Source organism: Miscanthus floridulus, chromosome 10, assembly GCF_019320115.1.
Source record: "Miscanthus floridulus cultivar M001 chromosome 10, ASM1932011v1, whole genome shotgun sequence".
NCBI lineage: Eukaryota > Viridiplantae > Streptophyta > Magnoliopsida > Poales > Poaceae > Miscanthus > Miscanthus floridulus.
In genome coordinates this window covers 76,477,382-76,504,677 of record NC_089589.1, presented here as the reverse complement: position 1 = coordinate 76,504,677, position 27,296 = coordinate 76,477,382, and positions in this window count along the sequence as shown.

Sequence of the window (27,296 nt, the reverse complement as noted above, 5' to 3'; positions counted from 1 at the left end):
CTAGTCATGCATGCACTGTAGGATTCAAAGTGTCTACCATGAAACTTTGGGCGGTTGAAGAATGGAACAGCAAGAAACAGATCACCATCTTCCTTCAGTCAAGTCAATTGGAAAAACATTTTAAGATTTTTTGAAAACAAAACATAGCTTACCATCTCCTTTTATGGTACTCCCATATCACTCAATATATGTAGTATTTGTGGATCCTTACCAAGATGTAGATAACTTTTGCCTTCTTTTTACCTACATTTAAAGGCTTATGTGGAGCTCAGGTAGGAATAAATATGAAAACATACTTGCATTGCATATATTGTAAAGTCAAAACAAGGATCCAAGGAGAAAAATGTCATACTCTTAGATCAAGATGTGCATGTGTGTAGATGTTAATATATGGTGGCTAACCTAATTCTACTATGCTCCTTGAAACATATCTCTCTTGTTTGAAACATGGAAACACTTTTGCAAGAAAACATGGGCTATATTATTCATCTCTTTTTCTTTTCCTTTTTTTAGGCAGGCATCTGAGTACTCGTTATTTTAGATATCTCTGTCATAGAACCGACCAATTTATAAGAGTACAAGTACAATGGCAGTCCACAAGCGGTCGCACTGTCATACTTGAACCCATATAAACCCGGTAGTCCGTCAAGTACCACGACGGGTCTCGATAAACATTTTACAACAACCAAGATCGTACATGATTCAACATACATGTCACATATTACATAAAGTTCACAGATACATTTCCATCATCAGAGTATGAAACAAAGTTATTACAAACCAAGTTTGATAAATAAAGCGGAAGCAAATTAAGTTTGAAAGTAGCGTTTGCCAACATAGTTTGATACAGTGCCAACATACGATCACAATCCACAAAAGCATGTAGAGGGATTAATAAAGAAGCCTGCCCAAGGCTTAGTCCTCATCCACAGTGGGATAGAAGCAACTCTTGCAATAACCATGATACATAGTGCCATCTGCAACAATGGGAGAATAAACCCTGAGTACGAGAAGGTACTCAGCTAGACTTACCCATCATAAACTAGAAATAAAATGACTCCAAGGATCATGCAAGGCTGTATAAGTGGATATAGCTTAACAACATTTTGCATAAAAAGTGATTAACTCAGTTATACAATTATAATTCTGTTATTAAGTTAATTATGACTATCCATCTCTAAATTAGTAACTATCATGTACCAAACATGTGGTATATCATTTTAAGAGCATACAATAGTAACCATAGCAGGTATTGTAATTCCATGTTCATTCAAACCATCATATTCCATCACACAATTACTACGAGGTTGGAGCTAGCCAAGTTTCTCACTATCCGGGAGAGACGGCGATTCGAATCAATTTCAACCAGCTGGGAATTTATTCCTAACACAAACCCGGGTCTACCAGCCATGGTAGCCTTAGGTCACCATTGGTACAACTCAAGTACACATTTCGCGAGTTCGCCCAGCGCCGCACAATTAGGGACAACCAAATGCCAGGACATTCAGGCCTAGCCTGCCCTTGGGCTCAGTCTGGCTCCCCGCACATCCTTACTACCATACAGAGTGCACACTTTTATAGAGCGGGGCCTGACCTAAGTTGAGCTACTCGGCTTCATGGTCGGAATGAGTTATCCAGCCAGCTAAGTGATAGGCATGCATTCAATCTTGTCAAAAGGTCCAACAATAGTACGGTCCTTAATCGGCACAGACGGAATCACATGAGTTAACTTACCATAGATTCCGTCTGGTCTCAATTTACATTTCCCCATGGTTCTTTTCCATGATAGCAAATATAGCCAACCGTGCTTCGGTATCCACCTATATCTCGCAGGTGATAGGAAATCACCCGACTTCTACCGGTCTAAGCATGGCTAAGCATATATTCGATCCTGGACCTATACAGGGTTGAAGGTACTTTTTTGGACAAGGAATTTATATGCATCAAGTGGTTCCAGTCAACTCTTATAACCTAATGCATCAATCATAAGGACTTGAGTTATATTTTGTAAAATATTGGGAGACTTAGAATGCTCCAGGGCTTGCCTTTTAGAAAGGAAGTGGGGCGGTGATCAGGGCACTCTGGAAGCTCTTCTGGGTTCTACTCCTCACCTTTGGGAGCTGCGGCTTAAGGAATCTCCTGCTGGTCCCCTTCCTCTCCTTCGTTGAACTCCAGCAACGTTATCTCCTCCGTCGATCCTAGATGCATGAGTATGACATGAGATATTGCGAATGCATTCATGTTGACAAGTATAGTATGATGATACATGATGAATGGATTCTTGCAAGCATTCTTAACAACAAGGTGTTAAAGTAATAACAAGTGCATCACATTTACTGAGTATGTGCATATCTCTTCTTGATTATTTAATCAACTACTTCAACAATGCATTTACTATATCACAAAATAGCTGCTACTCATTTTACTCATAACTGAAGTTCTACTTATCCGAATGTGGTGATCTTGGACTTTCTGGAAATCTTATAAAATTATCTACAACTTTCCTTTAATACTCTCATTGTGATTCAAGAGTTATATTGGGAAACAAATCATTCAACCAAATCTGTCCACAAAGTAAACCTTTCGGACAGCAAACTTGTAACAGCTAGAACTCGAAAACCCTAAGTCCTATGACTGTGAAAATTTAACACAAGGTATATTAGCAAGTTATCTACAACTTTCTTATTAACAAGTTTTACAGTAGAGACCATTATCCATATGAAATCATCCACACAATCAAAACTATACATGCAGTCTTGTATTTGAATGATAAAGCGATAATTAGTCATTTGTATACAATCAATGGCTTCTAAGCCTTACCATTGACATCAACAGTTACTATGCATCATAAGAACCATAGAAAACATTATGCTTAAACACAATCTAATTATTTAATTGCCTTTCTTAATTTAATTAAATAATTAGGGTAAATAATAAACATATACCAAAGGTGCATCATAAATTCTCAAAAATTTACAGTGGCTTACTAGTGTTACCAATAGACTACTGTAAAAGTTTCATTCCATTTTAGCAAGTAAAATATCCTATGCAAAAACGACAAGGCATAAAGGCTTAAAATAGCATAAATAGAAAACCCTAGTGAAAAGTGTCAAGAAACATATTTTATATTTTTCTTAGCATCCATATGGTACTAGGACAACCTCCAACAAATTTCATGAATATTGGATTCATAAATAATTTATAAAAATTCATACAAGGATCACCTAATTATAAAAGGAAAATCTATAACTAAAAATCTACTCATGCATTGACACTCAAATTTTTACCAGAGCTTATACTTGTCTAGAACAGCTCACCACATAAATTTCATAATTTGTGGAGAATAGGAACTCTTGATATAAATTAAACAAGTTTACATATATCAGTGAAACGAAACAGGGCAGCGGCACTGCTTCGACGCGGTTCGGCCATGGCTCGTCGCCGGGGAGCTCGCTGGCGGAGACAAGTGAACCTACGTGATCTATGGAGCAGCGCGCGTCAAACGATCTAGGTGGTGGCAGTGGAGGGTGGGCGGAGCATGCTCGTCGCCGGCCATGGCGGCATGGCAGCGCTGCTCAGCGGTGCGCCGGTCATCACCGGCCACGGCGAAGCCAGGCGAGGCGCGCAACAGCACCATGGTGACCAGGTGACTCTATTTAGGCATCCTAGGCGGCTTGAGGTGCTCCGACGAAGCATGGCCATGACGCGATGGCGCGGAGGTCAGAACGCAGCGGCGTGGGTCATCGTGTTCCGTGCCGGTGGGACCACCAACGGAGGTAACATCATAACACAAGCTAATACACATCCTAACCAAGCTCTAATGCCAACAACCATAAGAAAAGCGCATGCGAGCCGAGCGGCGGTGAGCTTGCTGTGGAGGCGGCTATGGCGGCCGAGGTTCGAGCGAGAGGGGAAAAAGGCAATACGCCCTCACCAAAGCGCAATTGATGCAGCCAATGCATCGAGGCAGTGGAGGTGGACGTGGCGCAGCTATGGGTGAGATGGAGATGATGGTGGTGCGGTGGAGCGCATGCAAGGCAACGGCGGAGGCGAGGCTATGCTCGGTGGTGAGGCTACACCGCGGGAATGGCGAAGGAGGAGGCAGAGAAAGGAAAATGCGAGCGCGGGGATGGAGCAGCGGGTGCGGGATGCGATAAGAGGTGCTCTGGCCCGACACGGCCATGCTAGGCAGGACGCCGACGATGCGTGGCCTCCACTGGCTCCACGCGGCGCGCATGCTCTGGCGACGGTCGGCCACCGAAGGCCCGATTCAGTTCATTCAGTAACCGCGATACAAGCCTAACAGCGTGAATTGGCAGCGCTCGATCTCCTAAACCATGAGGAATTAGCGCCAACAATCTAAACCAAACTTGTAGCTCTATGTACCAGCTTCAATTGTTCTTAAAGGATCATGTGCTAACTCTCAACCAAAACCGAGTTATTTCATCCCAAAACTGAGCTTGTCAGCACTGTCAGGGTTTAGGACTTAGAAAAAATTGCTAAGTGTTGAAAACAGGGAATTGATGATTCTTGTGAGCCTAATTCAAGCATGTTAGGAGCTAAACTAGTCTATGACCAAGAATAAAAGTTGTTCCTCTTGCCAAATACTACAACTTTGCTTTAGTGACCACCTCCATGCAAAGTCTCTAGCACATAGTTCAAACTTGGTCAAACATGCTACATTCAAATGATGGTATACACATAAACTATGGCTTAGTGACCAAACTACCCTCAACCATGAATACCAAAGTTGTTCATAATGATCTTCTAAACATGTTTAAGCTATTGGTAAGGTCACACACTCATTTCATGCATTGGTCACATATAGAGCTATCCAGGTCCACATGCATAGCATCACTTAAGTACTTGATTAGACAAAATGATCTTCATGAACATTGTTCCACTAGTCATCATAAGTGTAGCTAATATGTTATACTGACTCACATCCATCATTTACATGTATTCACTCATGATCATATGCATAAATACAAGGAGACATGAAATAACAAGCATGTTTCATATGTTTCAATCAAATGTTTCAATTGTAAAAGCTTAAATATGAATGCTTGATGCTCATGCTCATGCTCATGCAATGCAAGTCAATTTATGCAAGTCTAACACCTAGGGTGTTACAGCCCCTCCCCCTTATAAAAATCTCATCCTGAGATTTGCAAGACCTACCATTCTTGGAAAAAGGCGGGATAAACCTCTCAAAAATAATCCTCTCGTTCCCACATAACATCTTGTTCACTGTGATTGTTCCACACCACCTTATAGAACTTAATGATCTTACTCCGTGTTACTCTTTCCATCTCTTCTAACACTCGGATTGGCTTTTCTTCATAGGTCAAATCCGATTGTAGCTTTATGTTGGTGGGTGCAATAGCTTCTTCCGGTACATGAAGACATTTCTTCAACTGGGAAACATGGAAGACATCAAATATTGCACTCATCTCTGGTGGAAGTTGTAACTTATAAGCAACATTTCCTTTCTATTCCATAATCTTGTATGGCCCTATATATCTAGGCGCAAGCTTCTTTTTCACTCCAAATCTCTTCACCCCTTTCATGGGTGATACTTTCAAGTATATGTAGCCACCCACCTCAAAAGTCAGTGGTCTTCTTCTTTTATCAGCATAACTCTTTTGTCTTGATTGAGCTGCCTTCATATGCTATTGGATAATATGCACTTGCTCTTCAGCTTCATTGACAAAGTCAATACCAAAGTATCTCCTCTCACCGGGCTCAATCCAATTTAATGGAGTTCTACATTTTCTGCCGTACAAGGCTTCAAACAGAGCCATCTTGATGCTTGATTGATAACTGTTGTTGTAGGAGAACTCAGCTAAAGGTAACCATTTCTCCCATGAACCTTTGGAAGATATAACACAAGCTCTTAGCAAATCTTCTAAGATCTGGTTCACTTGCTCAGTTTGTCTTGAAGTTTGTGGATGGTAAGCCGAACTTCTGATCAATTTAGTTCCCAAAGCCTGGTCCAAGTGTTCCTAGAAATGAGCTATGAACTATGGTCCTCTATTTGAGATTATAGTCCTAGGTACTCCATGTAGTCTCACGATCTACGAAATATATAGTTTGGCGTATTTTACTATGCGGTCCATTGTGTTCACCGGTATAAAATGTGCTGACTTGGTGAGACGATCTACAATGACCCATATTGAATCGTGACCTTGTTGTGTCATTGGAAGGGCGGTGATAAAGTCCATACTGATTTCTTCCCATTTCAACCTGGAATAGGCAATGGCTGAAGTAATCCGGTAGATTTCATATGAATGGCTTTTACTCTACTATAGTTATCGCACCTAGCGACATAGGCTGCGATCTCCTTCTTCATCTTAGTCCACCAAAAATGAGTTTTCAAATCTTGATACATCTTACTACTACCCGGATGGATAGACAATTTGGACGAATGAGCTTCCTCTAAAATTTGATTTCTAGGCTCATGGTCTTTTGGTACCACAAGTCGGTCCTCAAACCATAGCACACCCCTTTCGTCCAATCTGAAATGCTTGGTTTCTTGCTCTTGCATTTTTCTCTTGATGTGACTTATACCTACATCCGTCTGCTGCAGCTCTATGATTTTGCTCTCAAGTGAACAACTGATAGTGATATTGTACAGTACAACAGGATGTAACAAATTAAATCCATCTTCCAACAATGCTTCCATAGTGTTGCAATGAGATTTCCGACTAAGTGCATCGTCTACAACATTGGCTTTCCCCGGATGGTAATGCACTTCCAAATTATAGTCCTTAATCAATTCTAACCATCTTCGTTGTCTCATGTTCAGCTCTGGTTGGGTAAAGATATACTTGAGACTTTTGTGGTCAGTATATATATGATATATATTGCCCAACAAATAATGTCTCCATATCTTTAATGCATGTACAACTGCTACAAGTTCTAAATCATGTGTAGGGTAGTTGACTTCATGTTTTCTCAACTGTCGAGAAGCATATGCAATAACTCTTCCTTCTTGCATGAGCACACACCCCAAACCTATACCTAATGTGTCACAAAATACATCAAAAGGCTTCTCAATGTCGGGTTGTGCTAAAATAGGGGCTGTAGTTAACAGAGTCCTGAGGGTGTGAAAAGTTGCTTCACACTCTGGTGTCCAATTGAACTTTTCATCTTTCTGAAGTAGCCTCATCATGGATTTAGCTATCTTTGAGAAATCTCGGATGAAACAATGATAATATCCTGCTAACCCTAGAAAACTCCGAACTTCATGAACCAAAGTCGGAGCCTTCCAATCCATGACCTCTTGTACTTTCGATGGGTCTACAGAGATTCCATCTCTCAATAAGATATGACCTAAGAAAGGTACTTTGCTTAACCAAAATTCACACTTGCTAAATTTTGCATATAGCTTATGCTCCCTCAATCTAGATAGAACAATCCTCAGATGCTCTTCATGATCTGCCTCATTTTCTGAATAAATCAATATATCATCGATAAACACGACCACGAACTTGTCAAGCTCGAGAATGAATACCGAATTCATCAGGTACATGAAGTAGGTAGGAGCATTCGTTAGTCCAAAAGACATAACCAAATACTCATATAAGCCGTACTTAGTGGAGAAAGCAGTCTTAGGTATATCTTCTGGCCTAATCTTTATTTGATGATAGCCTGATCTCAAGTCAATCTTGGAGAATACCTTTGCCTTCGCCAACTGATCGAACAAGATGTCGATGCGGGGCAACGGGTACTTGTTCTTGATGGTCATAGCATTGAGTGGTCTATAATCTACACACATTCTCAGGGACTTGTCTTTCTTCTTTACAAACAATGCTGGACATCCCCATGGAGATGAACTAGGTTGAATGAGACCCTTGTCCAATAGATCATGTAACTGAATCTTAAGTTCTGCTAACTCATTTGGTGGCATTCTATAGGACCTTCTTGATATAGGTGTCGTACCTGGCACTAACTCAATCTTAAATTCCACATCCCTATCAGGTGGTAAACCTGTTAACTCCTCTGGAAATACATCTAGAAACTCACAAACCATGGGAATATCACCAAGGGTAGTGGTTTGGATAGCACAAGCTAAGTGTTGGTGTTCAAAATTTTAGGAGAGTGGTACTAGAAAAGTATTCCCTCCCTTGGGTTCTCTCAACATAATAGTATGAGTGTTAGTGTCAATGAGAACACCATGATTGCCCATCCATTTCATGCCTAAGATTACACTTATGGATAACCCAGGTAATACTATCAAATCCGTGGTATACTCCCTCTCTAGGATAGAGATGAGCACATTTCTGACTATCTTATTTGTAGAAATAGTAGCCCTACTGAACTTATATTATAACCACCCTTGCTTACTTCAATTATTTTCTGATCATGTCTAGATGCAAATGCTTGGCTCATAAATGAATGAGAAGCTCCCGAATCAAATAAAACAATAGTTGGATGCTTGTTGACAAGAAACATACCAGCCATGACAACTTCCCTAGCGGGCACTTCCTCAACAGCGGTATAGTGCACATATCCTGGACGAGCCTTTGAGTTCGCCTGCCTCTGATTGTTCTGATTCTGGTTGGCATTCTTCTTTGGGTGGGGGCATTCCTTGGCCCAATGCCCCACTTGATTGTAGTTAAAATAGGGTTGATTACTCCTAGGTCCTGTGGAGCTTCCTTGACTGCCATTTCCTTTAGGTAAGGCAGTAGTGAATGCCTTACAGAATGCTTTTTGAGGCCTGCTATTCTGAGCTTTTGGTGGTGGAGGCCTGAACTTAGGTGCAGGTGGACGGAACTATGGCCTAGCTGTGATAGGAGCTCTAGACTGTGAAGATCCGGAGGCACCTACCTCAAATGCCCTTTTTTGACCCTTAGCTATCGCATGCATGTTGTTATGGTTTTCCTAGGTCAGAGCATCACTAATGAACGTGTTATAGGTGGTGCACTTGGAATTGGCCGTGGTCTTCATCAGTTTTGTGCCGAGACCCCGCTTGAAGCTCTATATCTTCTTCTCCTCGGTATCCACAAAACCTAGAGCATACCTAGATAGGTTATTGAATGCATGCATATATTCCATGAGGGTCTTTGTCCCTTGGGTGAGCCTCATAAATTCAGCCGCCTTCATGCGCATTAGGCCTGGGGGAATGTGATGCCCCCAGAAAGCCAACTTGAACTACTCCCATGTTACTCGCACATTAGCATGTAGAGAGGATAAGAAATGTGTCCGCCAGATCCATACTGGTCCCTGCAACTGGTGGGACGCATACTCAGCCTTCAGGTGCTCGGTGACTCTTAGTAGATGAAACTTCTGCTCAATGGTGTTGAGCTACTTGTCCGCCTATAGTGGTTCCTCTACCACCTTGAAGATAGGAGGCTTTGTATCCAGAAATTCCTTGAAGGTACTATGCTGATTAGGCTTGGGCCCTTGTTGCTGTGGGTGGCCACGAGCTATGTTCTGCACGATGAGGCGCAGAGCTTCCTCCATTGTCCTTTGGCTTCCCAAGAATTGGGCAAAGAACTCCTAAGAAGATGGCGGTGGCGGTGGTGGTAAGTCACCGTCGTTACCATCATGGCTGCTACTAGCTCCTGCATGGGTGCGAGTCATCTGCGAAGTTGCAACAATAAGCAATTATTGGTTGATGTCAAAAGATTGTAGAGGAATTTATAATCATGCCAAACTGAAATTACTGGAGACAATCTCAAATTCATACAATAAAAATAGAGGCATAATAATTCATTCTCGCAACATGACACCACCAATTCGATCACTTATCAGACTCATAGCACGTTAATATTCAAATCATGATCACTGATAAATTGACTGGAATTTGCATTAGCGTTTAACCAAACTTGCAATAGTCATGCAAATAACAATATTACATGATAGTCCAATCACCAACACCAAATTCGAACTACAGGTCCATTACATAACCAGCGATGATACATTAAGCACTTCTACTAAGTACTAAGCGATCTAATCATCATCATGATCACTATCAAGGTCAGAGATAGGATCGTCTCCTTCCTCAGGCTCCACTTCTTCCTCTTCCTCGTCCTCATCTTCCTCCATATTTGGACCATCTTCTTCCCCATCCAGGATTGGGTTTAGCTAGTTGTTCAAATAGTGCACTTCATGCTGAAGGTTCATCACTTGAAGTTGAGCTTGTGCAAGCTGTTGACGTAAGCCCCTTTTGGCATGGTCATGCACGTTACTCATGTCGCGGTGCCGATCTCTTTCTATCCTTACTACAGCAACATGGTTCTCTGCTACATCTCGCTAGCGTCTAGCTATGGACACCTCAGAATGGGCGGCCTCCAACTGCTCCCATAGTCCTACAAGCAATGCTTGATCATTAGCTCTTGCTTCTTGGGCTGCTGCTCTCTGTTGATCCACTTGCTCCATTTGGGCATGGAGAGTGCCCAAAGCTGCATAGGCTTGGTTAGATTCCCATCAGGCTTTACTTGTGGCTTTCTTTTGCTTGCGCACACCCTTCTTGAGCTTATGCTATGCGGCTTTAGCTCTCATGAGCTTGTCCATGCAAGTGGTGTATGATTCCTGCCAGAAATCCCTAGTGTCCTAGCATGTACAAAACATCTTCATCACCACAAACATTGCACTCATAGTGGGACTAGAGCTATTTGCACGCTCATCCCAATCTCTGATCAATGCATTTTGGTTGCGTTGTTCCCATATTGCTGTGGACGGATCCACCTAAGGAAACAAACCCACAGCACTGCCGGTAAGTGCATCCCCATGCTGCTGGCAGATCTGACTCAAAACCTCAAAGGCCACTACTTGGGCAGCCTCCCAAGGAGTTTTCCCCTCTGATTCCACCTTCCACTCCTGCCAGAAGGGTGCTTGTGTGCGGGCTGATATATTTAGCTGCACCTCGTACCATGGCTGTCCCTCCAAGTACTCTTCATTCCAATGGTAAAGGGGCGGTTCATGGTGCCCCACAAAGTGCAAAACTCTCCATAGTAGAGTAGGCATTCCGAAAACCATCAGGAAATTCTCACATCCAGCTGGTGCTGCCATCTTTACCATCAACATGTATAACTTTGTGTGAGATAAGGCCATAATGGATAAGAGTTACATAACCGAGTAAGAAATTTATAAGGGGAGGAACAATGTAATTATGTGAATGGTAATTATCATGATGCATGCTCGTTCCGTACGTCCTCACAAACTTTGGAAAAATTATTTCTAACGACATATACGGTGGCATACATACGTTCTCTCATATATAGCGTAACTAGTCGAGCTACACGTTTCGTTGTTAGTGTACTTGCATAAAAGTTTCATTTCAGCCCATCCCATAATTAAATATGCAGAATGTAAATCTAAATACTTCCATATATGTATACCCATACATATACTTCTGTATCAAAGCTACCTGATAGCAGTTTTTACCCACAATTAAATACGCACCACATACACATGCAAGCATGCATACATAGTCGTACTAAGGCTAACTCTCCCCGACCACATGCTCACATCTTGCGGTCATGCCACTCATCATCTTACCTTGACATAGAGGCATTTGATCCATACATTACCATTCAAGTGAATGGCATCCATACAATAGCACGCTGTATGGACGACAAAAGTAAAACCCCCATGTTAGTACTTAAATAGCCACCTAATAGTCCTTAACTTGGGCATAAGGAAAGTGATCACTGGCACACTTTAGATTTCAAATACCTATTTATATAGCTATTAGTTGCTAGAAAGGGTTTTGAAAAACAAAAACTTTTGTTTTAAATACACATGTGACAATTAATGTTGAATCTTGCTCTGATGCCAGCTGTCGCAGAACCGACTAATTTATAAGAGTACTAGTATAATGGCAGCCCGCAAGTGGTCTCACTGTCATACTTGAACCCATATAAACTCGGTAGTCCGTCGAGTACCACGACGGGTCTCGATAAATGATTTACAACAACCAAGATCGTACATGATTCAACATACATGTCACATATTACATAAAGTTCACAGATACATTTCCATCATCAGAGTATGAAACAAAGTTATTACAAACTAAGTTTGATAAATAAAAACAGAAGCAAATTAAGTTTGAAAGTAGAGTTTGCTAACATAGTTTGATACAGTGCCAACATACGATCACAGTCCACAAAAGCATGTAGAGGGATTAATAAAGAAGCCTGCCCAAGGCTTACTCCTCATCCACAGTGGGATAGAAGCAACTCTTGCAATAACCATGATATATAGTGCCATCTGCAACAATGGGAAAATAAACCCTGAGTATGAGAAGGTACTCAGCTAGACTTATATATCATAAACCAGAAATAAAATGACTCCAAGGATCATGCAAGGCTGTATAAGTGGATATAGCATAACAACATTTTGCATAAAAAGCAATTAACTCAGTTATACAATTATAATTTTGTTATCAAGTTAATTATGACTATCCATCTCTAAATTAGCAACTATCCTATACCAAACATGTGGTATATCATTTTAAGAGAATACAATAGTAACCACATCAGGTATTGTAATTCCATGTTCATTCGAACCATCATATTCCATAATACAATTACTACGAGGTTGGAGCTAGCTAGGTTTCTCACTATCCGAGAGAGACGGTGATTCGAATCGATTTCAACCAGCTAGGAATTTATTCCTAACACAAACCCAGGTCTACCAGCCACGGTAGCCTTAGGTCACCTTTGGTACAACTCAGGTACACATTTCATGGGTTCGCCCAGCGCCGCACAATCAAGGACAACCAAATGTCAGGACATTCAGGCCCAGCCTACCCTTGGGCTCAGTTGTGCTCCCTGCACATCCTTACTACCATCCAGAGTGTGCACTTTTATAGAGCGAGGCCTGACCTGAGTTGAGCTACTCAGCTTTGCGGTTGGAACAAGTTATCCGGCCAGCTAAGTGATAGGCATGCATTCAATCTTGTCAAAAAATCCAACAATGGTATAGTCCTTAATCGGCACAGACTGAATCACATGAGTTAACCTACCATAGACTCTGTCCGGCCTCGATTTACATTTCTCCATGGGTCTTTTCCATGATAGCAAATATAGCCAACCATGCTTCGGTATCCACCTATATCTCGTAGGTGACAGGAAATCACCCGACTTCTACCGATCTAAGCATGGCTAAGCATATATTCGATCCTGGACCTATACAGGGTTGAAGGTACTTTTCTGGACAAGGAATTTATATGCATCAAGTGGTTCCAGTCAACTCTTATAACCTAATGCATCAATCATAAGGACTTGAGTTATATTTTGTAAAATACTGGGAGACTTAGAATGCTCCGGGGCTTGCCTTTCAGGAAGGAAGTGGGGCGGTGATCAGGGCACTCCGGAAGCTCTTCTGGGTTCTGCTCCTTGCCTTTGGGAGCTGCAGCTTGAGGAATCTCCTGCTGGTCCCCTTCCTCTCCTTCGTCGAACTCCAGCAATGTTATCTCCTCCGTCGATCCTAGATGCATGAGTATGACATGAGATATTGCGAATGCATTCATGTTGACAAGTATAGTATGATGATACATGATGAATGGATTCTTGCAAGCATTCTTAACAACAAGGTGTTAAAGTACTAACAAGTGCATCACATTTACTGAGTATGTGCATATCTTTTCTTGATTATTTAATCAACTACTTCAACAATGCATTTACTATATCACAAAACAGCTGCTACTCATTTTACTCATAACTGAAGTTCTACTTATCTGAATGTGGTGATCTTGGACTTTCTGGAAATCTTATAAAATTATCTACAACTTTCCTTTAATACTCTCATTGTGATTCAAGAGTTATATTGGGCAAACAAATCATTCAACCAAATCTGTCCACAAAGTAAACCTTTCGGACAACAAACTTGTAACAGCTAGAACTCGAAAACCCTAAGTTCTATGACTATGAAAATTTAACACAAGGTATATTAGCAAGTTATCTAGAACTTTCTTATTAACAAGTTTTACAGTAGAGACCATTATCCATATGAAATCATCCACACAATCAAAACTATACATGCAGTCTTGTATTTGAATGATAAAGCGATAATTAGTCATTTGTATACAATCAATGGCTTCTAAGCCTTACCATTGACATCAACAGTTACTATGCATCATAAGAACCATAGAAAACATTATGCTTAAACACAATCTAATTATTTAATTGCCTTTCTTAATTTAATTAAATAACTAGGGTAAATAATAAACATATACCAAAGGTGCATCATAAATTCTAAAAAATTTAAAGCGGCTTACTAGTGTTACCAATAGATGACTATAAAAGTTTCATTCCATTTTAGCAAGTACAATATCCTATGCAAAAATGACAAGGCATAAAGGCTTAAAATAGCATAAATAGAAAACCCTAGTGAAAAGTGTCAAGAAACAGATTTCATATTTTTCTTAGCATCCATATGGTACTAGGACAACCTCCAACAAATTTCATGAATATTGGATTCATAAATAATTTATAACAATTCATACAAGGATCACCTAATTATAAATGGAAAATCCATAACTAAAAATCTACTCATGCATTGACCCTCCAATTTTTACTAGAGCTTAAACATGTCAAGAACAGCTCACCACAAAAATTTCATAATTTTTGGAGCACAGGAACTCTAGATATAAATTAAACAAATTTACATACATTTAAAAACACATTTCAAGTTTCATTTTAATTCTTCTAGAAACTCTACTACAATTGCTAGTCTCATATTTTTCATAAATATGATACTACCTAAGGAACACTACAAAATTTAGTTCACAAATTTTGGATCCCTATAGCTCAACTTATAAATTTTCAAAGTTGCATACAAAAACAGGAACAAATGAACTAGCCTACTGCTTCACAGTCACTGTCAGCTGGGACCCGCTAGTCAGTGACCCCACATGTTAGTGAAATGAAATAGGGCAGCGGCGCTGCTTCGACGTGTTCCGGCCATGGCTCGTCACTGGTGAGCTCATTAGTGGAGACAAGTGAACCTACATGATCTACGGAGCAGCGCGCGTCGAACGATTTAGGTGGTGGCAGTGGTCGATGGGCGGAGCATGCTCGTCGCCGGCCATGGCGGCATGGCGGCGCTGCTTAGCGGTGCGCCGATCATCACCGGCCATGGCGAAGCCAGGTGAGGCACGCAACAGCGCCACGGTGACCAGGCGACTCTATTTAGGCATCCTAGGCAGCTTGAGGCACTCCGACGAAGCATGGCCACGGCACGGTGGCGCGGAGGTTAGAACGCGGCGGCGTGGGTCATCATGTTCCGCGCTGGTGGGACCACCAACGGAGGTAACATCATAACAAAGGCTAATACTCATCCTAACCAAGCTCTAATGCCAACAACTATAAGAAAAGCGCATGCGAGCCGAGCGACGGCAAGCTTGCCATGGAGGTGGCTATGGCGGCCGAGGTTCCAGCGAGAGGGGAAAAATGGCAATACGCCCTCACTGAAGCGCAATTGATGTAGCCAATGCGTCGAGGCGGTGGAGGTGGACGTGGCACAATTATGGGTGAGATGGAGACGATGGCGGTGCGGTGGAGTGCACGCAAGGCAATGGTGGAGGCGAGGCTATGCTCGGCGGTGAGGTTGCGCTGTAGGAATGGCGAAGGAGGAGGCAGAGAAAGGAAAATGTGAGCGCAGGGATGGAGCAGCGGGTGCGGAACGTGATAAGAGGCGCTTTGGCCCGACATGGCCACGCTGGGTAGGACGCTGGTGACACGCGGCCTCCACCGGCTCCACACGGCACGCATGCTCTAGCGACGGTCGGCCACCAAAGGCCCAATTCAGTTCATTCAGTAACCACGATACAAGCCTGACAGCGCGAATTGACAGCGCTCGATCTCCTAAACCATGAGGAATTAGCGCCAACAATCTAAACCAAACTTGTAGCTCTATGTACCAGCTTTAATTGTTCTTAAAGGATCATGTGCTAACTCTCAACCAAAACCAAGTTATTTCATCCCAAAACTGAGCTTGTCAGCACTGTCAGGGTTTAGGACTTAGAAAAAATTGCTAAGTGTTGAAAATAGGGAATTGATGATTCTTGTGAGCCTAATTCAAGCATGTTAGGAGCTAAACTAGTCTATGACCCAAAAATAAGAGTTGTTCCTCTTGCCAAATACTACAACTTTGCTTTAGTGACCACCTCCATGCAAAGTCTCTAGCACATAGTTCAAACTTGGTCAAACATGCTACATTCAAATGATGGTATACACATAAACTATGGCTTAGTGACCAAACTACCCTCAACCATGAATACCAAAGTTGTTCATAATGATCTTCTAAACATGTTTAAGCTATTGGTAAGGTCACACACTCATTTCATACATTGGTCACACATAGAGCTATCCAGGTCCACATGCATAGCATCACTTAAGTACTTGATTAGACAAAATGATCTTCATGAACATTGTTCCACTAGTCATCATAAGTGTATCTAATATGTTTTAGTGACTCACATCCATCATATACATGTATTCACTCATGATCATATGCATAGATACAAGGAGACATTAAATAACAAGCATGTTTCATATGTTTCAATCAAATGTTTCAATTGTAAAATCTTAAATATGAATGCTTGATGCTCATGCTCATGCAATGCAAGTCAATTTATGCAAGGCTAACACCTAGGGTGTTACAATCTCAAACACTTGTCCATTTTTCCAATACTTTTTCTTCTATGAATAACTTTTGCATAGTCCATGCCTCTTTTCTGCATAGAACTTTTGAGAGATAATAACAAGAACTCGGAGCATTTATTCAATGGAAACCTAACAAGCATATTTTTGTGTCTATTCCTAGTGGAGGATAGAACATTTTTGGGTGGATGGAAAACATGTTTTTGCATACTCCTAATGTAGGATCAGCATATATATGTGGAGTGTACGTGATTTTGATCTTGAGAGCTTGATAAGTTTCGCAACAAGGGTCACAAGGTTTGACCAAACTCAATACAATGACAAGTAGTATATGTAGAAGGTTTTCCTAGTCTATCATATCATGTATGGCTTTGGTAGGACATTGCTTTACCACAAAGGAGAGGTGTAGCTATTCTTTTAACTTTTTGAAATAAAATTCTCCAATAACGAGACATCAAGAATCAAGTTCTCATTATTCTACTATATCTGATTCCTCAACAACTTAAGTAACATGGGGTCCCTATCAATAAGTTTCCAATAGTAGCAAGACTTCTAGGAAAAGAGTTATGTGAATCTATCCTTCAAGTCTTGACTGAAATAATCTTTTCTTATGTTTTAAAGGATCTTTATCAGAGGATTTTCAATTTGGTTCGAAATAGAAAGCGAGATAGGTAAAAATAGATCATTCAGGACTCAAACCTGATCGTGGATGAAGTGCGAGGTAGGGTGATGATGGGCTGGGCTGGCCGGCCCATGTAAGAGACCGGGTGGCCCACTCTTAGACCCATTTTGGTCCTACTTTGGTGAGTGTGGTTGTTGTTTCATTGCTTTCTGAATTTCGTGAATTTCGCTATCGGGTCTTGCTTTGTTGTCGCAGTGTCTTTCCCCCACACTTGTTTTCTATTTACCTTTATGCACAATATGTGGAGACAAACACATATACAAAAATAGAGAGCAGATAATAGTAATAAGATTTCATTGATATCATAAGGCACTTGATTACAATCTCATCCTAGACAAACTTTAACTAGCTAACACAATCTTCAACTAAAACAACCTAATCAAACGACGTAAACAATTGACCTAAGTGTGTCTTATCAATCAATGACCTGACTCTCAATTCTTATATTTGTCCTGGTTGACAACATAGCGGTGGAGGATAGTAAGCTGGTATTCTAGATCCTTGTGACAGATATGCTCTTTATCGATCCTATGTTGCAAAGCATGGGTATAATCAGTGAGGTCTTGGACCTTGTTGTTTAGATGTGTAATGGTCATCTATTGGTGCTTCTCATCATTCTCTTGTGCGGTGGGTGGCACCCTCTTCTTCTTTTCCTTCGGCGGCACAACCTTGACTTGCTCCGATGCAGCCTGAACACCATCTATGGTCACACGAGGCGTGACCGATTTGTACTTGGCACATGTGACATCCCCAAACTTATTGGTCTTCATCCCCATCAATGTCTTGTTTGGTCTTGGCGAAAGGAGTTTGATCTCCTTAGGCACCTTGATCGGCTTTGGCGCCTCCGGCTAGAGTGGCTTGTCTTGAAGAAATAGACGCGGCAGTGGTAGAGCAATCACCAGACAACGGATGGCTTGGGCAAAGTAGGACAGGCTAGGGGGACGAAAGCTATCTCTCATGGCAGAATGACGCTCAGCACTAGATCATCGGGCTTCTTGTTGAGATCAACTCTGAAGGGGACGATCTCTCTTCCGGTCATTGGAACTTGAGAGGAGGAAATCTTTGTTGCTGCTGGAGATGAGAGGCTTATTGGGATGGCTTTGGAGGCTAGCAGGGCTTCTTTATATAGGGGGAGAAATAGGTAGCAGGGGGTTAAGATCTATCTATAAGGGGTCCCATAATGAGGGATGATCAAATGTCTCGGAAATCTAGAGAATTCTGTGAGATAATGATGGAAGGTTCGTGAGACAATTTAGCGGAGGTGAGGAGGCGGACAGTGGGGTTAGGCGGCCCAGTAGTAGGCTGGCTAGCCTCTCCTATTTCTACTTCACATTCTCATTTTTTGTTATGCCTTCTAACATTTATCTAATCCTGAAAAACATGCTACCACAATACGAATCATCAGGAGGAGGGTAGAGATGAAAATCTTTGGCAAAATAATAAAACCTACCTCATCCAAATCCTCTCCAGATTTTTTAGGTTCTAAAAAGATCTTAAGACAATGACCATTTACCTTGAATAACGTACCTTCAACATTTTGAAGTGTTACTGCTCCATGCGATAAAGTGCTTATAACCTTCAATGGTCCTTCCCATTTGCTCCAAAGTTTTCCGTGCCCAAATAATTTTACCCTAGAATTAAAAAGTAATACTTATCTCCTAGGGCAAACTCCTTCTTCTTGATCCTCTTATCGTGCCATCTCTTTGTTCTCTCCTTATATATCTTGTCATTGTGATATGCTTTTTCACATCATTCATCAGGCTCAGAGAGTTGCATCTTCCTTTTCATTCCTACAGCTTCCAAGTCCATATTCCATCGCTTGATGGCCCAGTGTGCCTTGAATTCTAGCTCCACAAGTAGATGACAGGTCTTCTCATAGACTAGTTGATATGGTGACATCCCAAGAGGTGTTTTATAGGCTGTTCTGTAAGCCCATAACGCATCGGGTAATCTATCCTTCCATGCAGTCCCCATTTCGTTGACCATCTTTTGCAGAATGTTCTTGATTTGTTTGTTTGATGTTTTTGCTTGGCCACTTGTCTGAGGATGGTATGGAGTTGTGATGTTGTGTCGGATCCCATGTTTTGACAAGTACTTGCAAAAGTTCTTATCAATAAAGTGAGTGCCTCCATCACTAATCACCATTCTTGGAACACTGAAGCGTGGAAATATTGTTTCTTCAAACATCCTCTTGGAACTCTTTGCATCAGCAGCTCTACATGGCATGGCTTCAACCCACTTGGAGACATAGTCAACAGCCACCAAGATGTACTCACAGTTCTTTGACTTTAGAAATGGTCCCATGTAGTTGATTCCCCATACATCAAAAAGCTCGATCTGGAGGTTGGTGGTGAGTGTCATGGAATCTCTTATACTGATGTTCTCGTGCCTCTGACATGAACCACACCTTCAGATAAAGTCGTTCGTGTCTTCATACATGGTTGGCCAGAAAAATCCACTTTGTCAGATCTTTGCATGAGTGTGGAATGCACCATAATGTCCTCCATGTGGTGATGAGTGGCATCTTTCTATGATCTTTATGCCTTCTTCTGTCGGTACACATCTTCTGAGTAGGCCATTAGAGCAGACTCTAAATAGGTATGGCTCATCCCATATGTGGAGATGACTTTCGTACCTTTTATTCTTCCTAGTGGTACAAAACCTGCAACCATAAAATTGACAATATTTGTGTACCAGGGGTTAGATTTCATAATCTTGAAGAGTATGTCATCCCACAAAGAATCATTGATGGGCAATTCTTGCGGATATTCAAATTGCATTCTAGACAAATGATCGGCAATAGAATTTTCTACTCCCTTTTTATCTTTTATTTCTAAGTTAAATTCTTAGAGTAGCAAAATCCATCTTATAAGTCATGGTTTAGCATCTTTCTTAGTGAGCAGGAATTTCAAAGCAGCATGATTAGTGTAAACTTTCACCTTAGCTCCAACTAAGTAAGATTTAAACTTGTCAATAGCAAAAACAATAGCTAGGAGTTCATTTTCAATTGTTGCATAATTAAGTTGTGGTCCTGTCAAAGTTTTCATAGCATAAGAATTGCATGATGCTTCTTATCTTTAGTTTGACCCAAAACTGCCCCCACAGCATAATCACTTGCATCACACATAATTTCAAAAGGCAAAGACCAATCAGGGGTTGAATGATTGGTGTAGAGATGAGTGCTTTCTTAAGAACTTGAAAGGATTTTAAGCATGTATCATCAAATTCAAAGGGAACATCTTTAGCCAAAAGATTTGTAAGTGGTCTAGAAATATGTGAAAAATCTTTAATAAAGCAGCGGTAAACCCCGCATGGCCAAGAAAACTATGGATCCCTCTGATATTTATGGGTGGAGGTAGTTGTTCAATTACTTCAATTTTAGCAATATCTACCTCAATCCCTCATTCGAACACCAAGTGTCCAAGCACTATGCCTTCTCTAACTATGAAATGTCATTTTTTCCAATTAAGGACTATGTGCTTTTCTTCACATCTTTACAAAACCTTGTCTAAATTTTTAAGACAATCATAAAAAGTTTTCCATAAATAGAAAAATCATCCATGAAAACTTTCATGTTTTCTTCAATCATATCATAAAATATAGACATCATGCATCTTTGGAAAGAATCTAGAGCATTACATAATCCAAAAGACATTCTATGATAAGCATAAGTTCCATATAGACATGTAAAGGTGGTTTTGCTTTGGTCATTAGGATAGATCGGTATCTGGTGATAACCCGAATACCCATCAAGGAAACAAAAGAAAGAGTGATTTGCCAGTCACTCCAACATTTCATCAATGAAGGGCAACGAAAAATGATCTTTCTTTGTTGCCTTGTTAAGTTTTTGGTAGTCAATACACATCCACCATCCTATGATGATTGTTTGTGGGATTAATTCATTCTTTTTATTTTTAACAACAGTCAAGACTCCCTTTTTAGGCACAACTTGTATAGGGCTAACCCACTCACTATTAGGGACGGGATAGATAATCCCGGCGTGCAAGAGTTTCAAAACTTCTTTCTTAACAACCTCTCTCATTGCATTATTAAGCCTACGTTGTGGCTCCCTAGAAGGTATAGAGTCAGGGTCTGTAGGGATGCGATGCATGCAAAGAGTAGGGCTAATCCCCTTATGATCTTGGAGTAAGTAGCCAAAAGTAGAGCGATGTTTTTCTAAGATAGTTAGCAAGCGAAGGGATTCTTCATGAGAGAGTTTACCACTTATGATCACAGGAGAATCCTAATCATTATTGATAAAAGCATATCTAAGACTAGAAGGTAGGGGTTTAAGTTCAATGGTGGGCTTAGGTGGTTCCAGCAATTCATCTAGGGGTTCAGGTTCTATGAAATTATCGTCCTCCTCTTCGATGAAGAACTAGGCATCATCTTCAAGATTGGGTTCGATCAAATCATCAAGAGATGCAACCTTAACCTCTTCCATTGGGTCTTGCTCGAGACTCAGCTCAGACTTAGCATTTAGAGACTGAGTGATGGGTATAGACAATTTAAAGTTTTTCCTGAGGCTTATTTTCAAATTCCCTGTTTGTCCTTCTTAGATAAGTCTTTCAATTGGTTGTCCTATGAATAGGTCAAACTCTATGATATCAAAGATATAGAAGCTCAAATGAACCATGGTTCCTTTTACCTAGATAGGGAGGACATAAAGTATTCCCAAACTTGGGAGAATGTGTCCTAAAAGACTTTTCAATAATTTTGTTGTTGGGGTTAATGGCATGTGTTTTAATAAATCATGAGCAAAAGATGTTGACATGATATTAACACCCACAACTAGATTATAAAGATCATCGAAAGGAGCTTTATTAATTTGGTAGCGGATGGAAATAGAAGGTGAGTCTAAACGAATCACATCAGCGGAAAGCTCTGATTCTTCTAACCATTCATTGCTTATTATGGGCACAAGCCCTTTCATAGTCTTTTCAAGGAAAGCTTCCTCAGAAGGGTCAAAGATTTCTTCAATGGTTGATGATTTTCTAGACTTCTGGCTTTTCCTCATAGTATGATAATTAGAGGTATTTCCGTATTCGGCAAAAAGCTCATCCTCAAATTCATGCATGAAATCCGAAATTGGAGTTTCCTCCTTTTCTGGTGGTTCGGGATTTAGGACGGCTGAGGTTGGTGATGGGTTAGGTAGAGATTTTAGTTCAGCTATCTAGAATTCGTCCTCTAGTAGCTTCTCTTCCACTTCTTCAGGGTTGTTTTCTAAAACTTTATTAAGAATGCTTCTCCCTGAATTGACAGAGACATGCAAGAACGAGCCTCCTAAAGCTACGTCAAGAAACTACAAGGTTTCCCTATTAAGACCCATATAAAAGTGTTGAAGAAGAATGGGGTCTTGAATGGCAAGGTCTGGGTCGGTATTAATAAGAGCATTAAAATGATCACATGCCATGCCTAGAGATTCTTTTTCTTTTTGTTTAAAAGATAGAACCTCTGAACAAAGGCTGACTACTCTAGAGATGGGAAAGAAATTCAAGCAAAAGCTAGAGCATAAAGCTTCTGTTGACGATCATTAACATCAATTATAAACCATCAACATATCCTACATAAATACTTAATTCCATCACCAAACATAGGAATAAGGGTTTAAACTAATGAATTCCATGAGCTTTGGTGAATATGTGACTCTAGGAGGATTTAATCAGAAAACCGGTAAGGTGGACCCAATCGTCAGATTTAATCGTGTTTATCCATGATGAAAACAACTCTAGAAGACTTTAGAAGACACTAGAAGGTAAACCACCAAAGGAGACCATGAGAGGATGACATGTGGGGCTAGATGGCCCCACCTGCAGGCCATCCAACCTAGTGACCCCACCGTTTAGCCCCTCCTTCGTACGTCAGTTTCCCACCACCATTGAGATCACATCTACGCCATTGTTTCAAGTCGGTTTAATTCGAGGGTCTAGAATTGATGCTACCCCCTATATACATAGCCATGTACCCCCTCTAGCAGAGCCATCCTAAAACCCTAATTCATATCCTCATCATCATGATCAGAGTCAGCTATCAAGAGAAGATTAGTCCTTCATAGGATCTAGTCTTGTATTAGAAATAGAGAGATAGAGTGTGAGGGAAGAGTTTGGAGGAAGTACCAGCCTATCGGTGCTCTCTCAACGGCTTGTACCCTGGTGGAATCAAGTTCTTCATAAGCTTGCTTCTAAGATTTCTCTGGTGATCAACTTCTAATTCAAGTATGTAATGTGCCTATATTGTTCTTTAGGTTTGTGACTCTTTTTGAGTACTTTAATCATTGTCATTCATGAGTTAAAGTAGTATTCATAGTGTAAGCATGGAGCTTAGACTCGGTTACTCATAGATGTACCCTACATTCTGGATCTGTGGTAGCTCGTGAGGGTGACTCTTATAGACTCATTGAATCCTCTGTAGTCCACCTCCCGTATGTAGGCTGAGCAGGATTTAGTTACCATAGGAAACATACTCTGCCTGTGTTTTCCTTAGTAATATCCCTAGAATTGAACAATATAAGACACAGCTTATCGAAGTTAGAACTAGAAGACCTTAGTGATCTCCTTTATACTCCTATTATCTTAAGTCTTGTTGCTACTTCGGGTTAAGTTAGACATAGTTAATCTCACATGTTTCCCTATGGATACGATACTTGGAATACTTCTGGGTGAAAGCTACAAGCGGTATTCGTGTGCTTGCAGATTTATCTGTGTGCATTAATAAATACCAACAAGCTTTCTGACGCCATTGCCGGGGAAACAGTTGTTGAGTTAACTCCGAACCTAGCTTAACCTTGTATCTTTTATCTTTTTTCTTTTTCTTTTCACTATGGATTCCACTCCTATCCATCAATATGCTGCACCTATGAGTGCACGCCTAGAGCCACTAAAATCTTCAAAGCCTATCTTAACACCTAGCTATGAGTTGTGCCTAGGTTTAATAAAATTAATTTTGGGAACAGTCCTTCTCGGGAGAAGGCAATGAAAACCCATACTCACACCTATGGGAGTTTGGACAAACCTGTGCATGCTTGCATATTGCTGGCATGTCTGATGAGACCTTAAGATGGAAGTTGTTTCCATTCTCTTTGATGGGAAGAGCTAAACGATGGTATAGTCAAACCACAGGAAGTATGAAAGGAGATTGGGAAACGTTATGCTCCAAATTTTGCCTAGCTTTGTTTTCCATCTCTAGAGTTGTCAGCCTTCAATTTGGGATTCTATCTTTTAAACAAAAAGAACAAGAATCTCTTGGCATGGCATGGGCTCATTTTATTGACCTCATCACCACTAGCCCTGACCTTGCCATTCAAGACCCTATACTTCTTCAACATTTTATATGGATTTTAGCAAGGATTCCATGAAATCCCTTGATGCAATCTCTAAAAGAGCTTTTCTTCATTTGTCTGCTAGTAAGGCAAGTACTATCCTTGATAAAATTATTGGAAAGATTCCCTGCACTAGCATTCATGATGAACTCCCCGAGGAAGAGAAGAAATCATCTCCCGATGAAGAAGAGGAAGTTTAGATAGCCAAATCACAACCACTCCAGTCCCAAAATTTAGCTGTCAATCCCGAAGCATCAATTTCCCAAAATCCTCCAAGGGAAGAAGAAATTCGACCTTTGGAAAGCCCCGATAAAATTAAGGATGATCTTTTTTATGCTGATTTTGGGAAAAGCTTAAACTTTCTATTACATAAGAGGCATTCGAGTGAATATAATTCAAATCCTCTCAAGAAGGGATCTCTTAGGAAGGGTTCTAAATCCCATGTAGGACATTGGGAAGAACTCAAGGGTGGCATGTCAAGTGATGCTATAGGAGAGCCAAGTCATTTAGAAGCCAATCCTATATTTTCCCCTTCTATGCCCACACTAGATGTCTCATATGAACCCATCTCTAAACCCATGCTTGACCCCAATGATTCCCTTTATGCTTTTTTTCCTGATGTAGCACCCTATTTTAAGAACAAAACTAGGTACACCCTATATGTGTGCCTAGGAATTCAATACGCACATATAGTTACAAATGAAGGGGTAATATCAAAGACAATGCCTTTATTACACAGCGTATAAATATTTATTACAAAGACATAGTGTTACTTTACATTATGTAATATAAATCTATTCTTCTGGCGAAGCCTCCAACACCACAGGAATCGTTAACTGGTTGATCACAAGCCTAACACCTCTTGGAGAACTCCACTGAAGAACATCCATCTGGTATCCATCCGGGATTTTGCCAAAGTATTGAAATAAAACAAGCGTAAGCTACTACCGCTTAGCAAGCATAACATGAGGGAATGTAGGCTCAAAAGGCTTGACACGGCTGAACTGCGGTAAGCACTTTTAGTTGGTCATATTTTATTATTAAGCATAAGTCATTGAGTTATGCTTAGGCTCCCAAATATGAATAATTAGAGATATCAGCAATTTTAATCATAACCCAAACCATCCAAGTAACCAACTATTCAGTAAGGATCCAAGCCGCTTGTGTCCGTGAGCATAACTAATATAATAGTTTTATACTTTGCAGAGGTAGTACACTTTCACCATGAGTCATGTTGCCCATATGCCTGGGTTAATTACTCCCAAAACACTTCCAAGGTGAGTAGGCAGGGTACACTACGAAGCTTTTCCCTAGTCGTTCTAATAAGAAGCAACCGCTAAGGATTCCATCTCTCAAGTGTTATGGAGTCATCTCCAAGAATGGCACTAATACTCACAGTATAGTACACACCTTGGGGATGAGGCCCATACCTAGCCTGGTATGCCCCTCTTGCCCTTTTCCGTAAGCTGCTACAAACTAGAAAGAGCCAGGTACTAGACTAAGACTAGAGCCATGTGGTCCTCATGGTTGTACTATAAGTCCTGGGTTGTCACTTAAAGATGAGTCCTTATGGAGAGAAACTTGAGCACCATAAGAAAAGACCCAATGCTCTAGCCACTTGATTCCATGTTGCTAGAAAGCACAATTTAATACCTTGTTGCATATATCTTTAATTACATTCTTTACTCAATATTGGTTGAAGTAAGCTAAGCACACTACCCACATGCAAAACCCATAGGTACAACAAGGACAAGGTAATCAATAACAAGGTAGATAGACTATAGGTGGTTCATTAAATGCATGGATATGAATGTATTAAGGGTGAATAGGTAACAAGGAGCCTCATATTATACTTGCCTTAATCAAAGTATCGTTGTTGGTCTTGATCTTCAAAGAATTGCTCCGAATCACGTAAAACTCACTGTCTAATCGAGATCAAGCAGCACCATACAAGCATCCATACAATCATGCATTGCAAACAAACATAAACTAATTAGAACAATACACCAAATAGTATAAATAGAAGTTAAAAAGGTTTTAAAATTGTTCTATGCGAAGCTACGAGCACATAGGCGCGAGAATCACTCAAATCAGAGTTAAAATGTGGAAGTTATTGCCAGTGTCGAGTGGCAGTTCCATAAATATCTAAAACTTGATTTTTGAATTAAAATAAATAAAACCTAATTTCCACAATGGAGGACAGCGGGTTCTATATTTGGAAAGGTCATGGGGCTCTTTGTGAAAACGACGACCATAGTTGACCAAGTCATCGACACGACGTGGACCACATGGCGCGTGTGGATTGGCGGGGTTCATGGACCAGGTGTGGACCAGACTCGTGGACTGGGTTCATGGGTTCACCATGGACCGAAAGGGTACCATGGCTAGAACAAAAGACCGGCACGGTGGAGGCCATTGCCGACGGCGATCACCTCGCTGAAGTTCAGCGAAAACATCATAGAGGCCTCAGTTTTCCATGGGAAGGCATGGGGACATAGAGCGGACTACGGTGAGCTCACCTAGGCACTTTTATCAGACGAAGGTGGCTTGGTGACATCGCGGGGTTCTTTGAGGCGGGCGACGGCTTCCTACAAAGTTTGGCGGTGATGAGCACACGACAGAGAGGAAGAAAGAGAGGGAGGATGATGTGGGGAGAGTCGCTACCATGGAGAGATTCCTA